Source organism: Lissotriton helveticus, chromosome 2_1, assembly GCF_964261635.1.
Source record: "Lissotriton helveticus chromosome 2_1, aLisHel1.1, whole genome shotgun sequence".
Lineage (NCBI taxonomy): Eukaryota > Metazoa > Chordata > Amphibia > Caudata > Salamandridae > Lissotriton > Lissotriton helveticus.
The window spans coordinates 1,192,363,439-1,192,380,538 of record NC_136059.1 but is presented as its reverse complement, the minus strand read 5'-3'; the positions used below and the strand labels follow the sequence as shown (position 1 = coordinate 1,192,380,538).

Genomic DNA, 17,100 nt, shown 5'->3' with positions numbered 1-17,100 from the left:
GCTCGCGTGGGACCCAGGAGTGCTTTGGTCGGGCCTGCGGGCCTGTAGTCCTGCTTCTACCTCTGCAGCGCCCCACTGGGCGCTGCATCTCTAAGCCATCGCTTTAAAGTGGGTAACCAGCCCTTCATCCAAGAACAAAGCTGCCGTCGTCTTGCCATGAACAGCTGCACTGACATAAGTCTTAGTACCCTTGCAGCAAGGGGTTTAACATAACACAACAACCATGGTTCGGGAGTGCAGTCAATGGGCATATCAGTTATCTTACTACAATCAATCAATCAATCAATTCGATTTATTGTCAAAAGTTAATAAAAACCGTCACAATATTTTCAGATAATACAAGATAATGAAACCATTATTAAAAAAAACGTCATAGTTCCTTTTCTGTTTTGTCAGTTTCTTGAGAGTTCACATTATCATTTTAACAATATAGAAAATATATATATAATTTAGTATCCTCAAATAAAAATATAAATTGTGCTGTTGTGATAATAAACATCACTTCAGAACTAAAACCACTTAATAACTGATATTAGGGTTTCATCATTCTTTGAATAAAATACTCATTGACTCTCAAAATAAGCTATTGTTAAAGTGTCATTGTGCATGAGCGTAACAAATTAGATTGCTGTTTCTATTTGTGCCAAGTACTGCAGTCCCAGGTTTTGAAAGGATCTTAATACTATGTTGAACAGTCCTCTGTTTTTTTTATCGCTGTACTAGCTCGCTGTCTACGCTGTGCCCCTGGTGGTCTGTGTAAGCAATTGTTCATGTGATTGCAAGAATTTCAGGAATTTAGAGTTCATCTAAGGGCAGGGCTTTAAGTGGGCTGGGTCTCACCGGGTCTGAGCACCGGCAGTTTTTTTCTGGGGGCCTCGAAACGGGTCTCTATCGGGCTCTGTTTTTAGCAAAGACGCTCTGGTTTTTTTTCCCGGACTGCGGTGACAACAGGCACATCGATGTGCGCGTGGTGAGTGTTGTAGGGGAAGGGAAATCCTTTAAAGAGAGTCATTTTCTCTCTGGATTTCCCTTCGCTTTTTGAAACTCAGGAGCAGCAACATTGTTGTGGTGTCACCAGGGCTTTAAGTGTAAGTTTTTTCAATATTATATACAAGCCATCTTTGCTGCTTATTTATCTTATGCAACTAGCAACCATTGACAAAGCCAATAGTCCTGACTTGTAGGTATGATGTGACTGGATGCAATGACAGGAACAGCAAAATCGGGCGGTACACTATGCTAAACACAGATTTTTAGCTTATGTGTTTTAAGCCATGCCCTTAATTACATTGACCACGCCCCTTTGAGAGCCCCCCCCATTTTTTCATCCCACTTAAAGCCCTGTCTAAGGGTCATTAGGGTTTAGTCTCCTCATGATAGCTGTTTGGCAAGTTCGAATCCCCCTCTCCTAGAAAATGCGTTTGAGCAGTGAGCGGCGCGCTTCCTTTAGTGCAGGACACATGCAGATCAAATGCATGAAATCCTCCTTGTAGGCGCCACATAGCCTTCATGTTTTCGGTCCATTGTATCTCCAGGATGGTTTGTCCACTAAGGACGGTAGTACTCCTAGATGAATAGCCAGTAACGTTTTCTATAAGTACACAGGATAAGTTAAAGAAAGATATGCTGCTGGTTGTAGAGTGACATATGTTTGTATTGTCATCCAGGCATGTGACCGACGCAAAAATGTATTCTTGTCATCCGTAAGGGAATACATTTTCACTGCTTTGTTAATCACCCGTCAAAAATGTGGGTGTGACAGATTTAGATCCCATAAGTCCACTGTATTGTTTTTTTCCAGTGACGACAGTAAATGCTTGTAGCTGCAGTTTGCATCATTCGTCAGAGACTGCCATACAGCGCTGACCAGCGGGCTAGACTGGTTGTTTCGAATTTTGTGCCTAGATTTAATAGTATGGTATCTTCTTGCTGTGCCTTGTTGTGTTAGTCCAAATTCCTGACTGGCTTGCACGGATGAAGCATTTCGGGGAAGCCCAAAAACACGTTTATAAGTATTTGTTTGGAGTTTATCCATGATTTGAGCATCTTTACCGTGCATCACCATACTTGCATAAGCTAGCGTAGGTAGCAATTTTGCATTAATGATTGCTCATAGTGGCTGAAAAGAGTGTCCATCCAATTCTTTCACAAGTGCACAGAAAGTGTGTGTTAAGGCATTGTTTTTTCTCACCATATACTGCTTGTGTGTCTGGAAACTGAAATTCTTATCAAGGTATATGCCTAAATATTTGTAATTGTTAACCTCTTCTATACTTGCATTTCCTAGTTTGATTTTCAGAGGGGCACTGGATCTGTTCTCTATTGACATTATGTTTGTCTTTGTTACATTGTTTTCCAATTTGTTGGTTTTTGTAAATATAGCAACTTCTTCAATTGATCTTTGAAGTCCTACCCTCGTATGGCTCAGTAATTCGATATCGTCTGCATATGAAAGGTGTGATAGGGTCAGCGCTCCCAATCTTGGAGCATGGGAGTTTACCCGGTCGAGCTGGGGGGATGGATCAGCCATGAAAATGTTGAACAAGTGTGGCGGAGAACACACCCTTGCTTGAGGCCCATAGCTGTGGGTATTCTCCTGTACAATCTTGTGACATCCGCCACCTTTATTTGGAACCATTTGTCAGTATATAATGATTCGATAGCTCTTAAAAAAAATTCTTGAAGGCACCACCGTCTTAATTTTACCCACAGGAGAGATTGGTTGACTCGATCAAAAGCTGCTTTTAGATCTATGAAGCAGAGTTGCAGTTTGTTCTTCAAGCTTTTGCATTTCTCCGCAATTGTTGTTACTGCTAGCATGTTGATGGTGGTTCCAGAACCTTTCCGGAAACCCGTCTGTTGTGGTCGAATCAGATTGTTGGTATTAGACCAATCGATTAAATCTTCCAGTACTAGCGAGGCATAATACTTTGCTTCCGAGTCGATAAGGGCTATTAACCTCTAATTCGCTGGGTTTGCTCAATCTCCTCCCTTGAAGATTGGATGTATTATCGACCCCCCCCCACTTCCCCCAGTTATTTTAGATTATACCTGTGTGTTCCACCTCTTTGAACAGTACCGTAATGGGGTTGGTCAAATATTTAGGATCTACCTTGTATATAGCTTGTAGAATGCTATTCGGGTCTGGTGCCCCGTCTCTTCTGCCAGCCTTGATGCCTTTTTCCACTCTTACCAGTGTATATTGTGCACATTCTGGATGGATTGAACTGCCACACAAGGGCGATGTTGCATGATTTTTAGTACTGGCTCGATTGCTTTGTTGTTTTTGTACACTGAAGACTGCTCTTCATTATCAAAGATCTTTGTCAAGTAAGCTGCCCAGTCTTTTTCAGTAACATTTGAGGCATTAATTGCTTTCCTACCAATGCCAATTATTGTAATCCAGAAGGCTTTGGCGTTTGATCGTTTACAGTTATACAAAGGCTTAGTCCAGAAATCTTCAGTCTTTCTTTTCCTCTCTTGCCAGAGATGTTTCTTGTATTGCCTTATCTTTTTTTTTCCCGATACGATCATTGGTGTTCCAGGTTTCCTGATCTTACTAATGGCCTGTGTAATGTCCGTCCAGTATGCTATAATTGGCGGGCACTCCAAGACTAGATAGAAGAAAAGTTTTTAATTTGTTTGAAGACTAAGAAGAAAGTTTGCTCCGTATAATTTACCTTAGATCAGCAGAAACAGAGAGGGTTTTTGAAAGAGTCAGAAAGCAGAAGGAGTTTTAAAACCAAACCGGTAAGAAAAATAAACTTGTGTCTCAGCTTTTACAATCCATTGGTAACCAAATTAGTGGCTGAGGGTACACACTTTGAAAGAGGAACTTAAGTGCTGCTGCTGACAAGGCAAATTTCAGAGCTGCCATAGGAGAGGGTGTTGTACAGTGCATAAAACAAGGCATTCAGGAAATGTAAGTGCTTTATTTCAATTCACTTATCTTTCATTTTCTATGGTTATGGGCACGCCAGGTTGTTGATTAGGCCTAACAGAACACCCACAAGTATCCCATAGTCACTTTTATGAGAAAGGCAAGTCTTCCTCACGGGTGCATTTACAACCATTAATTCCACCTCGCCCCATTTGCCTAAATTGAGCACTCAATGATGGCATACATAGTATGACGACGATTTCCAGGTTGTGTCTGTAGGTCTTTTGACCATGGTCAGTATCATGTTTATATTCCTGTTCTTTTTCCGTCTCTTTTTCATGTCCCTAAACAGGCACATGTGTGTGTCCCAGTCCAGCCACTTAGCTCCCATACTGTCCTAGTTCTCAACTCCAGAATACCTGGACTGCCAAAAAAGTAACATGCCATCTTCATATCTGCCTTATCATGTCCAAATGTGACGGCTCTTCCTATGCAGCACCACTGGCATCATGTAGGTTTTGTACTTTGTTTCGAAGTTGTGGTACCAGTCTCACGTTCCTCTGTATCTTATTTATGTACTCCCAATCTTGACTCATTCCTTTTCTTTGATGTCTGTACTCTGGTCCTGTTCACATTTCCCTTAGAGCTTACTCTGGTCATTTTTGTGTTGAGACCAAGCAGGGTCTGGTATAAAGTAAAAACTGACTTATCCTGGCATTATCATGAAATAAGCTAAGTCATTGTGATTGCTTGTGAATGGATTCATTGTAAATATCAACACTAATTGTCATAAATGGGACCCACTGAAATGAGTTATAACGTGATAGTTGTTCTTATGTAGAATTGGTTTAGGCTTATTGATAGTGCATCCGTCCCTGGGAGGATAGTATATGATGATTGTTCATGTGTGTGTCCCATTTCTCTTTTAAAGGTATTTTTCATATGTGGGGTAATTTTAAACTTGAAATGTCCTATCATGCTTGGGATCAAATTGTTGTGAATATATTAATCGATATTGCTCATAGTTCAACTTAGAAGGCAGTTTGTAACAAGAATTGGGCCCGATTCACAGAACTAACCTAAGACAAAATCCTAAACTTACTGCCATTTTGGTATTCACAGAAGGCACTTACTCATTTCGGTATTCACAGAAGTTAGGGGTCCTAACTTTAGGACTCCTAAATGCCACTGTGAATACCAAAAGTCTTAAAGTTAGGACTCCTAACTTTACTACTCGTAAACTGAGAAAAATCCAAACTTTAAGACTTTCGGTATTCACAGAAGTAATTTAGGAGTCCTTAAGTTAGGAGTCATAACTTTACTACTCCTAAACTGAAAAAAATCCTAACTTTAAGCCTTTCGGTATTCACAGAAGGCATTTAGGAGTCCTAAAGTTAGGAGTCATAACTTCTGTGAATACCGAAATGAGTAAGTGCCTTATGTGAATACCAAAATGGTAGTAAGTTTAGGGTTTTGTCTTAACTTAGGCATAGATGCATCAAGCTAAACACCGCTCGCAAAGGTTGCGACCGGTATTTTTGCATTTGGGATGCATCATCCCAAATGCAAAAATCGCAATTTAAGAAATCGCTAAATTGCGATTACTTAAATTGCTATTGCATTTAAGGAATCTCAAATTGAGATTCCTTAAATGCAATGCATTAAAGTTACAAAATTAGCGATTTCGCTAATATGGGCAGCAAATTACCATGAAGTTGAACTTCGTGGTAATTTGCAAAAACTTTGAAAAATGCACTAAAGTGCATTTTTCAAAGTTCAACTTTACACACAAACATGCCCTTAGGGCATGTGTGTGTGCAAGATGTACCCATATGCAGATTTCAGGGGTGCAACAGGGTGTTCTTTTGACACCCTGGCACCCTTGAAATTGCAATCTCAATTTGCGATTCTCTAATTGAGAATCGCAAATTGAGACTGTCTTCCCATTAATTGCTATTGGCCTCTAGGCCCATAGGAATGAATGGGGACGTATTCCTTAAATACAACTCGCAATTTGCGACAGCTACTCATGGTGTCTGCAACGGTGTAGAAAAGTAAATACTATTAGCTGATTAATAAAGTATATAGAATATATACATAAAAAAGCAAAACATAAGATTGAACATTTTTAAATCTCTGTAAATGTGGCCGTCAGGACTCGGCAACAGGCGACTAGTAATGAGATACATACAATAAAACTTCCCTCAGGGAGCGAGACTAACGATCCTGATCTCATACGGAAAGGATTCCAGGAATTTTATACTAAGCTATACACTGAAGAAAACCATTGTGCTAGTGACACACTAGAAAGTGAGATTGATCGCTATCTCAGCGAGATCGTTCTCGGACGGCTCAGCTCAGATAATAGCGATGCATTAGATATAACTCCGACCTGTGATGAAATTATGGAATCTCTTTTCAGCCTCCCTGATGGGAAAGCTGCAGGCCTTGATGGCATTCCTGTAGAGTTTTATAAAATCTTCGCCCCCCAAATTAAAACAATCTTTGTGGAGGTGGTCACTTCTATCTTTAGCGGGGTTCCCCCCCCCCCCCGGCCTCTTGGTCCAAGGCCAGAATAGCAATATTTCCCAAAAAGGACAAATCTCCACTAGAGATGAGTTCCTATAGGCCTATCACACTCATTAATTGTGACTCAAAATTTTTTGCCAAAGTACTAGCAACCAGAATTTCCACTGTGGCCGAGTCCCTAGTCTCAGACTGGCAGCACGGGTTTATTCCGAAAATGAGCACAACGGAGCATGTCAGGCGGGCCATTACCCTATTCGACGCCACACAAGCAGCTGGAGACCCGATGTCATTAACACTGCTCGACGCTGAAAAAGCCTTTGACCGGGTCTCCTGGCGATTCTTGTGGGCCGTCATGAATAGAATGGGCTTTGGGCCAAAACTTATGCAGGCAGTTCAAGCCCTCTACCTCAACCCTAAAGCCTGTGTATCCATTAATGGGCAACCCACTGAACAATTTGACATCTCCCGGGGCACCAGGCAGGGCTGCCCTTGCTCCCCTCTATTGTTTGCCCTCTATTTAGACCCGTTCATCAAACAAATTGAAAATAACCCCGATATTCCAGCAGTCAGCTTCCAGGGTAGTAACACCAAAATCATGGCCTATGCTGACCACCTGGCCATTACATCACCCGATCCCTTAAAAACCATACTGGCTTTAGAAAACGAGGCTCTTAAATTTGGGAAACTATCGGGTTATGCTTTAAACAAAAACAAAACTCAAATCATAATAAATAGTCAAATTAACTTGGCTGATGACAGGGTGGTTCCTAAGGCAAAATATCTGGGGGTCTTCATTTCTTCCAAACTATACGAAATTATCACAGACAACCTAGCCCCTCTTTCTGCACACACTAAAAAAGCCCTAAAACAAATTGATAACTTACACTTAACTTTAGTTGGCAGATGCAATGTCATAAAAATGACATATTTCCCTAAACTTCTCTACTTTTTCCGCACGATACCTCTAGAATTCAACAAAGCAAGCCTGCTGAAATTCCAACAAATATTCACTCAGTTTATTTGGTCATACTCCCAACCCAGGCGGGCTCTAAAACAACTATCCCTCCCAAAAGAACGAGGAGGCTGGGCCTTTCCCAACATCATACTTTATTACTGGGCCTCGGTCTTGCAGTACAGCTCCGAACTGGTGAGGGAACCACCCTTACTCTATACAACTGGGCCTCCCTCGCCTTTTCATCTTCTATTGGGCCAGCAGCACTGGGGCTGCTTACTACGAGAAATGTCCTACGGATATTACAAACGGGTGAGATTTAAGCCGCTAATGAGCTCTTACAAAGTCTTCCGTAATATCCGCAGAACTTTTGGGCTGGGTAGATTTAACTATTATTCCCCCACTCTTAACAATTGCAACCTCCCTGCTATCTCTGGAAAAACCTACTTCTCTGACTGGCACAAGGCTGGCATCTCGAAACTGGGAGACCTTATCACAAACGAGGGAGTCGTACCCTACTCAAACTTACTATCCAAATTCAACCTGAAAAACCATGACTCTTTTAAACATCTCGTCATACATGATTTTCTCTCTAGGAAAGTTGGAGGCTACTCAGGTTTCATGGAAGTAGATCTTCTCAATAAACTACGTAACCCCATAGCCCCCCGAATCGGACTGCTATACAACATCATAAACAGCCAAACCCCAGACGACTTACAAAACATAGCAGATAAATGGCACATAAAACTCGACTCCCCATGCAATATCTTCTTTAATTCATTAGCCCTCTCACAAAACATCTTACTGTCAGCCAAGCTGCAGACACAACATTTTAAAACCATCTTCTTTCTGTATATTACCTCCAGCAAGATAGCAAAATGGGGAACAGGCAAAGGTACTTTATGCCCTCGCTGCTCGGAATATGGAGCCGATTCAATTCATATATTCGCAACCTGCCCTAGGCTCTCTGCAACTCTAATCCGCGTGCACAAATTCCTAAGGGTGGTCACTAATCAGCATATCCCATTTAATCCTACTGTCATTTTAATGGGCACACAGGCTGAAACCCCAAGGGTTAAAAGCGAGGGGCTAATCTTTATCGCAATGGCAGTATGGCATATTTGTGTGGCCTCTTCCTGGCTTAATCCCGAGCCCCCCTCATTCGCTCAGTGGCTGGCTAGGCTTGTTGCTACCTATCACTCAGAAAAAGCTGTGTACTCCAAAAAGGGCTGCAAGGGTCGTAAAAAGGGACTCGAGCTCTGGGGAAATCTTACAACCTGGTTGGAACAACAGGGGTAACCCCTGACCCCCTGATTTTCTTTGTGCTCGTGCTCCTTCCAGATCATGCTACTATTTTTTCTCCTTTATCCTCCCCTTTTTTCCTGCTCCAGCCGTGTTCTCTACTCTTTCTTATCCTTTTCTCCCTCTTCAACTCTTACAATTGTATGCCTTAACTATATGTATCTGTTTTTTTGACTTACTGGCTTATTTTTCTACTGCAAGCACATCTCTTTTTCTATCCACTTTCATTTTTTTCTTCTCTCTTGCTTCACGTCTTCTCCTTATTTTATTTCACTCAACCTCACACGATGCTTTGCTCTATTTTGTGGGTGGCGGGGGGGGGGGGAGTTCTGACTTGATTTACTTTGTATTTACTTTTCAAGACTGTTAAATAAAAAAAGTTAAAAAAATAAAATAAAAAAAAAGATTGAACATTTTTAAATCTCTGTAAATGTGCAATAATTTCAATTGGACTCTACGAATTAAATTGATATCCATTGCAGATTTGTTGTTGCTGCACAAGTACCACAAACAAAATGTATTACTTATTATTATGGACAATTGGTAACCTCCTTTGAAAAAAGAGCATGCATTAGGAAGTCTGTGATCTGTTAGAGTCTAGTGTATCACTTCATCTTTTATAAATAAAACTACATTTTGATATGTTCCAACCTTTCCATTAAAAGTTCAGTTTTTGTATTTTTTGTTTCTGAACTAAGTAAAATGTTTCATCATTTTTGTATGTGTTTGAAGTATATTTGTTTCTGTATTTTGTGTATTGTTTTGAGATTTAAGTCATAGAAATTGCTATTGCAGGGATCACGGCATCCAGTAGTAATTCAGCAGATGTCCACTGAAGTCCAAAGGCTAAGAACCTCTGACTTAATGGATTTGTGACAGGACCTGAAAGATAGTGAACTAGGCTTGAGCAGGGAGAGTCCAAAGGAAATAGTGGATGAGGTCTATAGCAGTCTTGTTGTGTAAGGTAGATTTCCAAACTGGATGTAAAGGGAAAGACTGAATTAAATTGTAGCTGGTTCACTCTGAAGTTTCCTTCAGAATACCTAGTAGTTAGAGACCCCAGTTTTATCTGGAAGGGAAATAATTAAAGATCATGGGGCTACTACAATTTCTGTCAAACTTTAAATCGTCTTACTTGAGGGTATGCAACGAGGCATTGAATGCAAATGCCAAGAAGGCCACCTTTGATTCTCAAAATTGCGCTTTATGAAGAAGTGAATCCCAGGTTAAGTCTTCTAATGTCAAATCTCATCAAAACCCATAAAGAGTGTTGGGTGATATAGACAGCAGGAAGATGGCCACAAAGGTTGAAATCAGCTAGAGAGTGTGTAACAGCTTGCCTATCGAATCAACTGGTCATCAAAATGGATATCAGAGTGCTGGGTCCCATACGTTGCCATCTTTAGCTTTAATATCACAATGGAGGGCTAGAGGAGATTTAGAGACCTGTAAGAATTGATTCCCCAAATTCAAATTACACAAACACAGAAAAAGAACCCGTGGGTTTATGTGTATAGATAGCCACGCTGGAGGTCTAACCACCAAAAGGCCGCCCTTTTATAGGACGGTTTCCCTCACCCACCGTAGGTGGCATGCTTCATCTGTGGGGAACATCCTTGTATCATGATGCCTAATCACGGTACAGGCTACAACCCCCTTACTGAGAGGGAGGAGCTCAAGAATGTTTTATACTGTGGGAGGTATATACTAAATACCCAATTGTAGAGTTAGGTTTGGTGAGGGCAGCAGAGCAAATGAAAAGAAAAGGGTGATTTAAAACTAATTCCAAGGTTCGCCAAGAAAGTTTATTCAGGCGACCCATGGGCCAGGGTTAAAAACAGCGTGGTACTGTGGGAATCCTTAGACCCGCTTGTTAGTCACCAAGTTCAACATGTTTCAGTCTATGACCCATACGGTGTTGGGCCTTTCTTCAGGACCTAAGAGTGCTGCTGTTCAAAGGGCTCAATAGCGAAAAGTATGATTCATATTATATAAAAAATCATCCAATGATCCAGTAGAACATCAGAAGGGAAGGAATCACTGTCGGTACACGCTGTTGATAGGTGTCAATCCACGACCGACTCCAAGTCGATGGTAACCATGTGCAATTTTTAAAAATGCACGCAAAATGAATTTTTTTAAATACTTTGTAGCGCACCACTTTTTCTGTGGAGGGGGTAAGGGGTGCAACAAGGGAGGCCTTAAGCCCATGTGCACACTTAGTTTTACATTTCTTAATTTGCAATTTCCTATTAGGAAATCGCACATTTGGAAATGCAATACCATTCTTACCTGTTGGCCTTTAGGCCCATAGGAACAAATGTTTTAGCATTTTCTAAATATCGATTTTATAAAAGCAATTAACACTCTGTAAGAATCGCTATTAGGAAATCTCTATTTTTGTGCATTCATTTTGCATTTCAGAAATAGTGATTTCTTAGGATTCTCTACTTAGGAAATGCAAACTTGAAATTTTGTACAGCTGGCTATAAGTTTCCTAAAATTTTTCTGGTACAAAATTGAAAGTAAATCTAATGTACGTATTAGACTGTTCTTTGGAGTCTCTTGAGTACTTAACCGCATCGCTGCGGCGGCTATTCCGCCGCAGCGCTAAGGGGGCGGGGCAGCTGGTGACGAAACCGCTCCGTCATCAGCCGCGGTTGGGCTGTGCTCATGACGGAGCGGTTCCGTCATGGCCCCGCCCGCTCAATGGAACGCCCAGCGCAGGCGCGGAATCCGCGCCGCCCAGGCGCCGCGGCCGGGCCATGACGGAACCGCTCCGTCATCAGCACAGCGCCACCGCAGCTGATGACGGAGCGGTTCCGTCATCAGCATCCAAAGGGTTAAACGATTTTCTCAGCAGTCTGGATGGTGCAGTCGTCTAGGGCTGCCACCAGCTCGGGGGTCAGGAGTCTACCCTTTAAAGTATCAATTAAGGTCTGCATAGTAATGGAGGGAAGCAGCAAAAAGCTGCTTTACCTATGGTGCCGTTTGTGCTAGCACCAGCTGTGCTTGGCCTGCATTGTGACAGCATCAACCCAGCGCCGCCGCAGTGACGTCAAAAAATGGAAACCGAGACAAGATTCAATTTTTAGAAAGCTGTTGCTTTATGGTTTTGGCTCTTGAACACAATACTACCCACATTTTAGCCGTTTCCTATCGTTTTAATCCTTGCTACACTTGAAAATTAAGTACAGAAAGCAAAACCCGCCTTGGGGAAGTCCCCAGGGGAAAGTTCACCGTGCTTAAACAGGCTTGAGGAAATTTCAGAAACCACATTCGTAAGCTGCAGTTTCGCCAAGTGGTTTCACACTTCCTGCTTCATGTGTTTGCCATATATAACCTTTCACAGCATCCACTCAGGAAAAACTTGTACGCAAATACAAGAGCCACTGATTCATGTCCGACCAGATTAAGGGGAGTGTGGGGGCTCCCAGGCACAATATCTCCTTAGACTCCTTACTTTAACACTTCAGTATTGACTTGAAAAAAGGTCTAGAAAATACATTAATATGAGGAACGCATTTTCTTTTAGATTATATAATATTTTCTTTTTTTACTTTGATTTGTTTATTGAAATGTTGTAGTCTTTGTTAGTTTCCTTTTTTTTGGTTCAATGTGTTTTTATTCAAAATTTCAACTTTAAAAAAGACTTGATCAACAAAAGTGAAAACATACAAAACAAGCATTGGCATAGCCAGTAGGTCTCGCTTTTGGGACCTTATAAGTGTTTAGCCATGCAACAGTTGGTGTTGTTGCACTAAGGATATTGTGCTGCATACCTAAATACTTATAAGGTCCCAAAAGTGAGACCTATTGGCTATGCCAATGCTTGTTTTTTTTATTATAGTTCTCTTGTCTTAAATTAGAATGTGAGATTCTAATACCTATGCTTTCCTTGTGTTGTTTGTAATAGCCTCACACTTGACTCCAGGTAAAATGTTCCACATACAGTCTTCACAAATCAGCTTCCTTTTGCAGCAGAGCCCATAGACTTGTCTCCTATGACCTTCTACAAGAGACGCTCAAACCTACAGCAAATAATGCTTCTTGTTAAGTGCTGGTCTATGCCATTATCTCACTCTATGCGTGTCCTCTTAAAGGAATTTCCTATGAATTTGCAGCTTTTCCACTCGATTCTTCAAGTAATTTCTGCTTCTGTCCTCACTGCAGTGAAGAGTCCTTAACATATTGAAGTGGGGGATTCTCTTTCCACTCTCTCTCATCTGTTGAAACTGCTTCCTCTTGTGCTCTCCCTATAACCTAATTGGATACATGATTTATCATCCCTCCTCCCATTCCCGCGGCTGCGCACTGCCCTCTCACGGTTGTTTCGGGAGCGACGGCTCTCGTTTAGCCATACTGTGGAACTCCGAACACTGATTGATTGACAAGTGAGGTGTGTTACTGTTATCCTCTTTAACACTTCCATTAATACAGCAGTGCTGGTTGTGCACAAATTTGAAAAAATCGGATAAAATCCAGGGGTAATAAATAATACAGTAATAGCGGTTATCTTACTAGTGTTGTACTGTGCCTCATACATTGCTTCCTGAAGAAGGACGTGTAAGAATCGCCTCATATTATATATATTTTGCTTGTTGCGCAAGCAGTGACTTCATGTATTTACACGCCACTTACGTCATAGAGTTTCAAACTAGTAAAACTCCCATTATAGTTTGTCATACAGCGTGCTCGTCGTTTTGATTTAATAATGAGATAACTCTAGGCCTATAACTTGTAGCTTTGAACCATAATTTTAAAGGTAAATTGCAGGCCTGGGCTTCGTTGTCACAAACAATTTTAATCAAATGCTCTTTTTAGGTTGCGTGGTGCCAGTTATCTAATATTTTAAGGAGTCACAGAGGATGTTCATTTCTCCTCTCTTCTCTTAAAATGTTTTCAAGTGTGACCCAACATTGCTCTGGCTGCAAGCGTTATACTGGCTACATGAAGAGAAAGCTTTGCAAATGGTGACCCAGTGGCGCACCTGAATCATTCGAAGTTAAAGACGATCATTCCTTTTTGCACATCTAACAAATAGAGATAAAAACTGGCAAGCACAACTTTTCTTCTTCTAATTTGTTTTTCATTATATAGTCTTCCTGTCGCCAAAGCGCTGTCCATTTTTTAAATAAAAAATGCTGTGCGCTTTTACATTGCACTCTATGATAGTGTCACTATCAGCATGCAGTACTGTAACAGTATGTCAAAGCTCCAAGTGATAGGGGAAGGTATTTGCCAAAAGAGAAGAAAAAGGCCGGAATGCCCTTACCGAAGTGCAATGTGTTATCTCCCTGCGGAGTACTTGCATTAGTTTGAGCAGGACATGAATAATGACAAACTGAAGAAGAAAGTCCCTGGATTCGTCAAATCTAACGTCCAAAGTTAATCGCGCAATAAACAGACCATGCAGTGTTAATCGTAAAAGGCCATTTATTAGACCAGGCTGCGTAATCTTACAAACAGTAAACATCAACAATAAATAACTTCAAACCCTCAGAACACTTCTCTTAACACACACTTCACCCATTCTACATCCTCTGAACCACTCCATGCCCCATACCGTCCTCATTCATATCCATCAATCACCTGTCATCCTGCCAGATCCTGTGACCTTCCAGTCATGCCTCTATCTGCCATTCAAACTTCCCCTGCAAGGGATGGGAGTGCCCGCTCTTGACCCCCCTCTCCCTTCAAAGTACCGCCAACCAGGGAACCCCCTGTAGGGCGGTTCCCTGCCCCACCCCCCGCACGGGTCCATCGTTCCACACAATCAGCACCCCCAACCGCACTCACACCCTGCAACACCATATCGCCTCGTTCCACAACTTGCTCACCACATCTCTTATCTCCATCATGTAATACGCATTCCCCAAACGAGACTGGTGCACTCTGTCATCCCTGAAAACTAACAGCCCCTCCAGTCGAATGCCTCCGTGCGAGATCACCGTAATGTCTTTGTCACTGCAAAAAAGTCTCATTGCCCTGTTGAGTTTCCTCCGGGCTCTCTCAATTGCCCTATGATTCCGTGCCCCCCTCCATACTTTCCTGGGCACCAACTCTGTCCAGGCAATGCAAGTCCCTGCAAGCCTTGACTTCAATACCTCTAGGTCCCTCTGCATCAGCTGCACAAGCGCCAAACCTGACAGCTGCATCAGATCGTTCTCTCCCAGATGAATAATCAACAGGTCCGGGTATCCTTTTTGCGGGACCATTTTAGCGAGCCAGGGCAGTAGTGCCCCCCATCGCGTGCCACCTATTCCCCACCAGTGTACCTCGTGGAATTCTGCTTTCAGTCCCAGGTTACGGCCGTACACCTGCTGTTCCACGTATTTAGATGCCCAATGCACGAAGGAGTGCCCCACAATCCAGGTCACCGTCTTAGATCCTGGTCCACCCACGCAACCTACGAAAGAAAAATATGTTAGCACCAAAACACAAACCCACATCCCAGCCAACCGACTACCTGCGACCGCCTTACTTCCTCACATATCGCTCGCAACAACGTGACTTCCATCTTCCAATCCTCCTAATCCTGTCCCAGGACCACCCCAAGCGGGCCGCCGCTGTCGCAGCCCCAATACGAAAGGAGTGGGTCCCGAAACCAGAAGCATCCAAACCCAACCTCCGCAAAGCCATGCGCAACACCGCCAACAACTGGGCAGCAGTCACTCGTGCCCCCGATGCATGACAGAAGATTTCACCCTGCATCACCCTCGCCGTCCCCAGGAAAGCCCGCCACTTGGCCACCGGGCATACCATCCCACCATCTGCCTCATTCAGCCACACCCACTTACACCTACCCATCTGATCAGTCTTTGAGCACCCCAACCAAATCCCCAGGCGCCCACCATCCACACGAATCTCCTCAAATACCCTGCCAGCCGTCGTCCGCGTACCCAACAATTCAGACACTCGGAACGCACCAAAAAACATCCATACCATACACAAACGGAAAATCCCAGTTTCAAAAAGATCATAGCAACATTCCGGCAACACCCTAACCAGCCGAACCAACAGCTCAAACGTAACTGCCTCACGCAGTCTACCCACCACCCCCTTGCATTCCCTACCCCAGCCTCGGAGTATCCTGCTCACAATCACATCTTTCGTTGGATCAAACCCCAGAAACAAAGTACAATAAACGGAGATCCCTGCCAGCTTCCCCGATATCGTAGCCGCTGTCAACCCCTTATCGATACAGCACAGCACAAAACGCTTAACGCCCTGTTCCACCTCTGACCGGTCACACAGCCTTGACTCCGGATTCCACCCCATGAAAGCACCAAACTCTGACCATGCCAGCCGATACGTCTTCCTTGTGGTATCAGCAACTGAACGCTCCACCAGGCCAATCATCCTCACTCCCCCAAGGCCCAGATGCCCTCCGGCAGCTCGGTCTTGCACATATCCGCTCCCGGTGCCAGGTGCCGGAACCGCTGCCACTGCGAACGAGACAAAGCATCCGCAATGTCATTATTCGCCCCAGGGACATGCTTAGCCCTAAACACCACATTCAGCCGCAAGCAAGCCAGCATGAATCTCCGCAACAAACGTAGAACTCTCAGGTCCCTGGCTCTCTGGTGGTTCACCAGCTTCACCACCGTCATGTTGTCGACGTGGAAGAGCACTGATCTGTTCTGAAATTCACTCCCCCAAATCTCCAGCACCACCAGCAACGGAAAGAATTCCAGGAAAGCAATGCTCCTCCCCTGTTTCAACCAGTGAGCAGGCCAACTCTCTGCGCACCATCTCCCATCCCAGAAGATGCCAAACCCCGCTGACCCAGCTGCATCAGAGAAAAGTTGACATTGCCAAACCACCCTATCTTCATCAAAATCCAGGGACACTCCGTGGAAATCAGACAGAAAGGTAATCCAGGTCCTCAAATCAGCCCGCACCCCCATCGAAATCCTGACTCTGTGGTGTGGAAGCACCGCCCCGACATGGCCATGCCGAGCCGCCTACAGAACGTCCGCCCTGCTCTTACCACTCTACACGCAAAGTTCAGGAAACCCAACAGTTTCTGCACCGCTCTCAAAGGGATTTGTTTCTCTCCGATCGCCCACCGTAGACATGACAGAATTTCAGCCACCTTGGCCCCCGGAAGGCACGCCAGCCACTGTACAGAATCCAACTCAATTCCCAGAAACGTCAGGCAGCAGCTGGGACCAGCCGTTTTCTCTGGCGCCAAAGGAACACCGAAATGGAAAGCCATCTCCTGGAATCGTGACAGGGCCCTGCCGCAATCACCAGAATCCGCCCTCCCCAGGAAGAGAAAATCATCCAAATAGTGAGTGACCTCACGGCACCCACTAAGTCTCACCATTGCCCATTGCAGAAAAGTACTAAAGAGTTCAAACAAGGCACAAGAGATGGCGCACCCCATGGGCAAAACCTTGTCCACGTAGATGGCCCCTCCGAACTGCATTCC

The 17,100-nt window shown here is 43.5% G+C and overlaps 1 protein-coding gene across 2 annotated transcripts in view; it reads left to right on the top strand.

The window, feature by feature from the left end:
• Positions 1–17,100, top strand: part of NFKB1 (nuclear factor kappa B subunit 1) — a 316,199-nt gene that overhangs the window by 228,341 nt on the left and 70,758 nt on the right. The window lies entirely within an intron of this gene.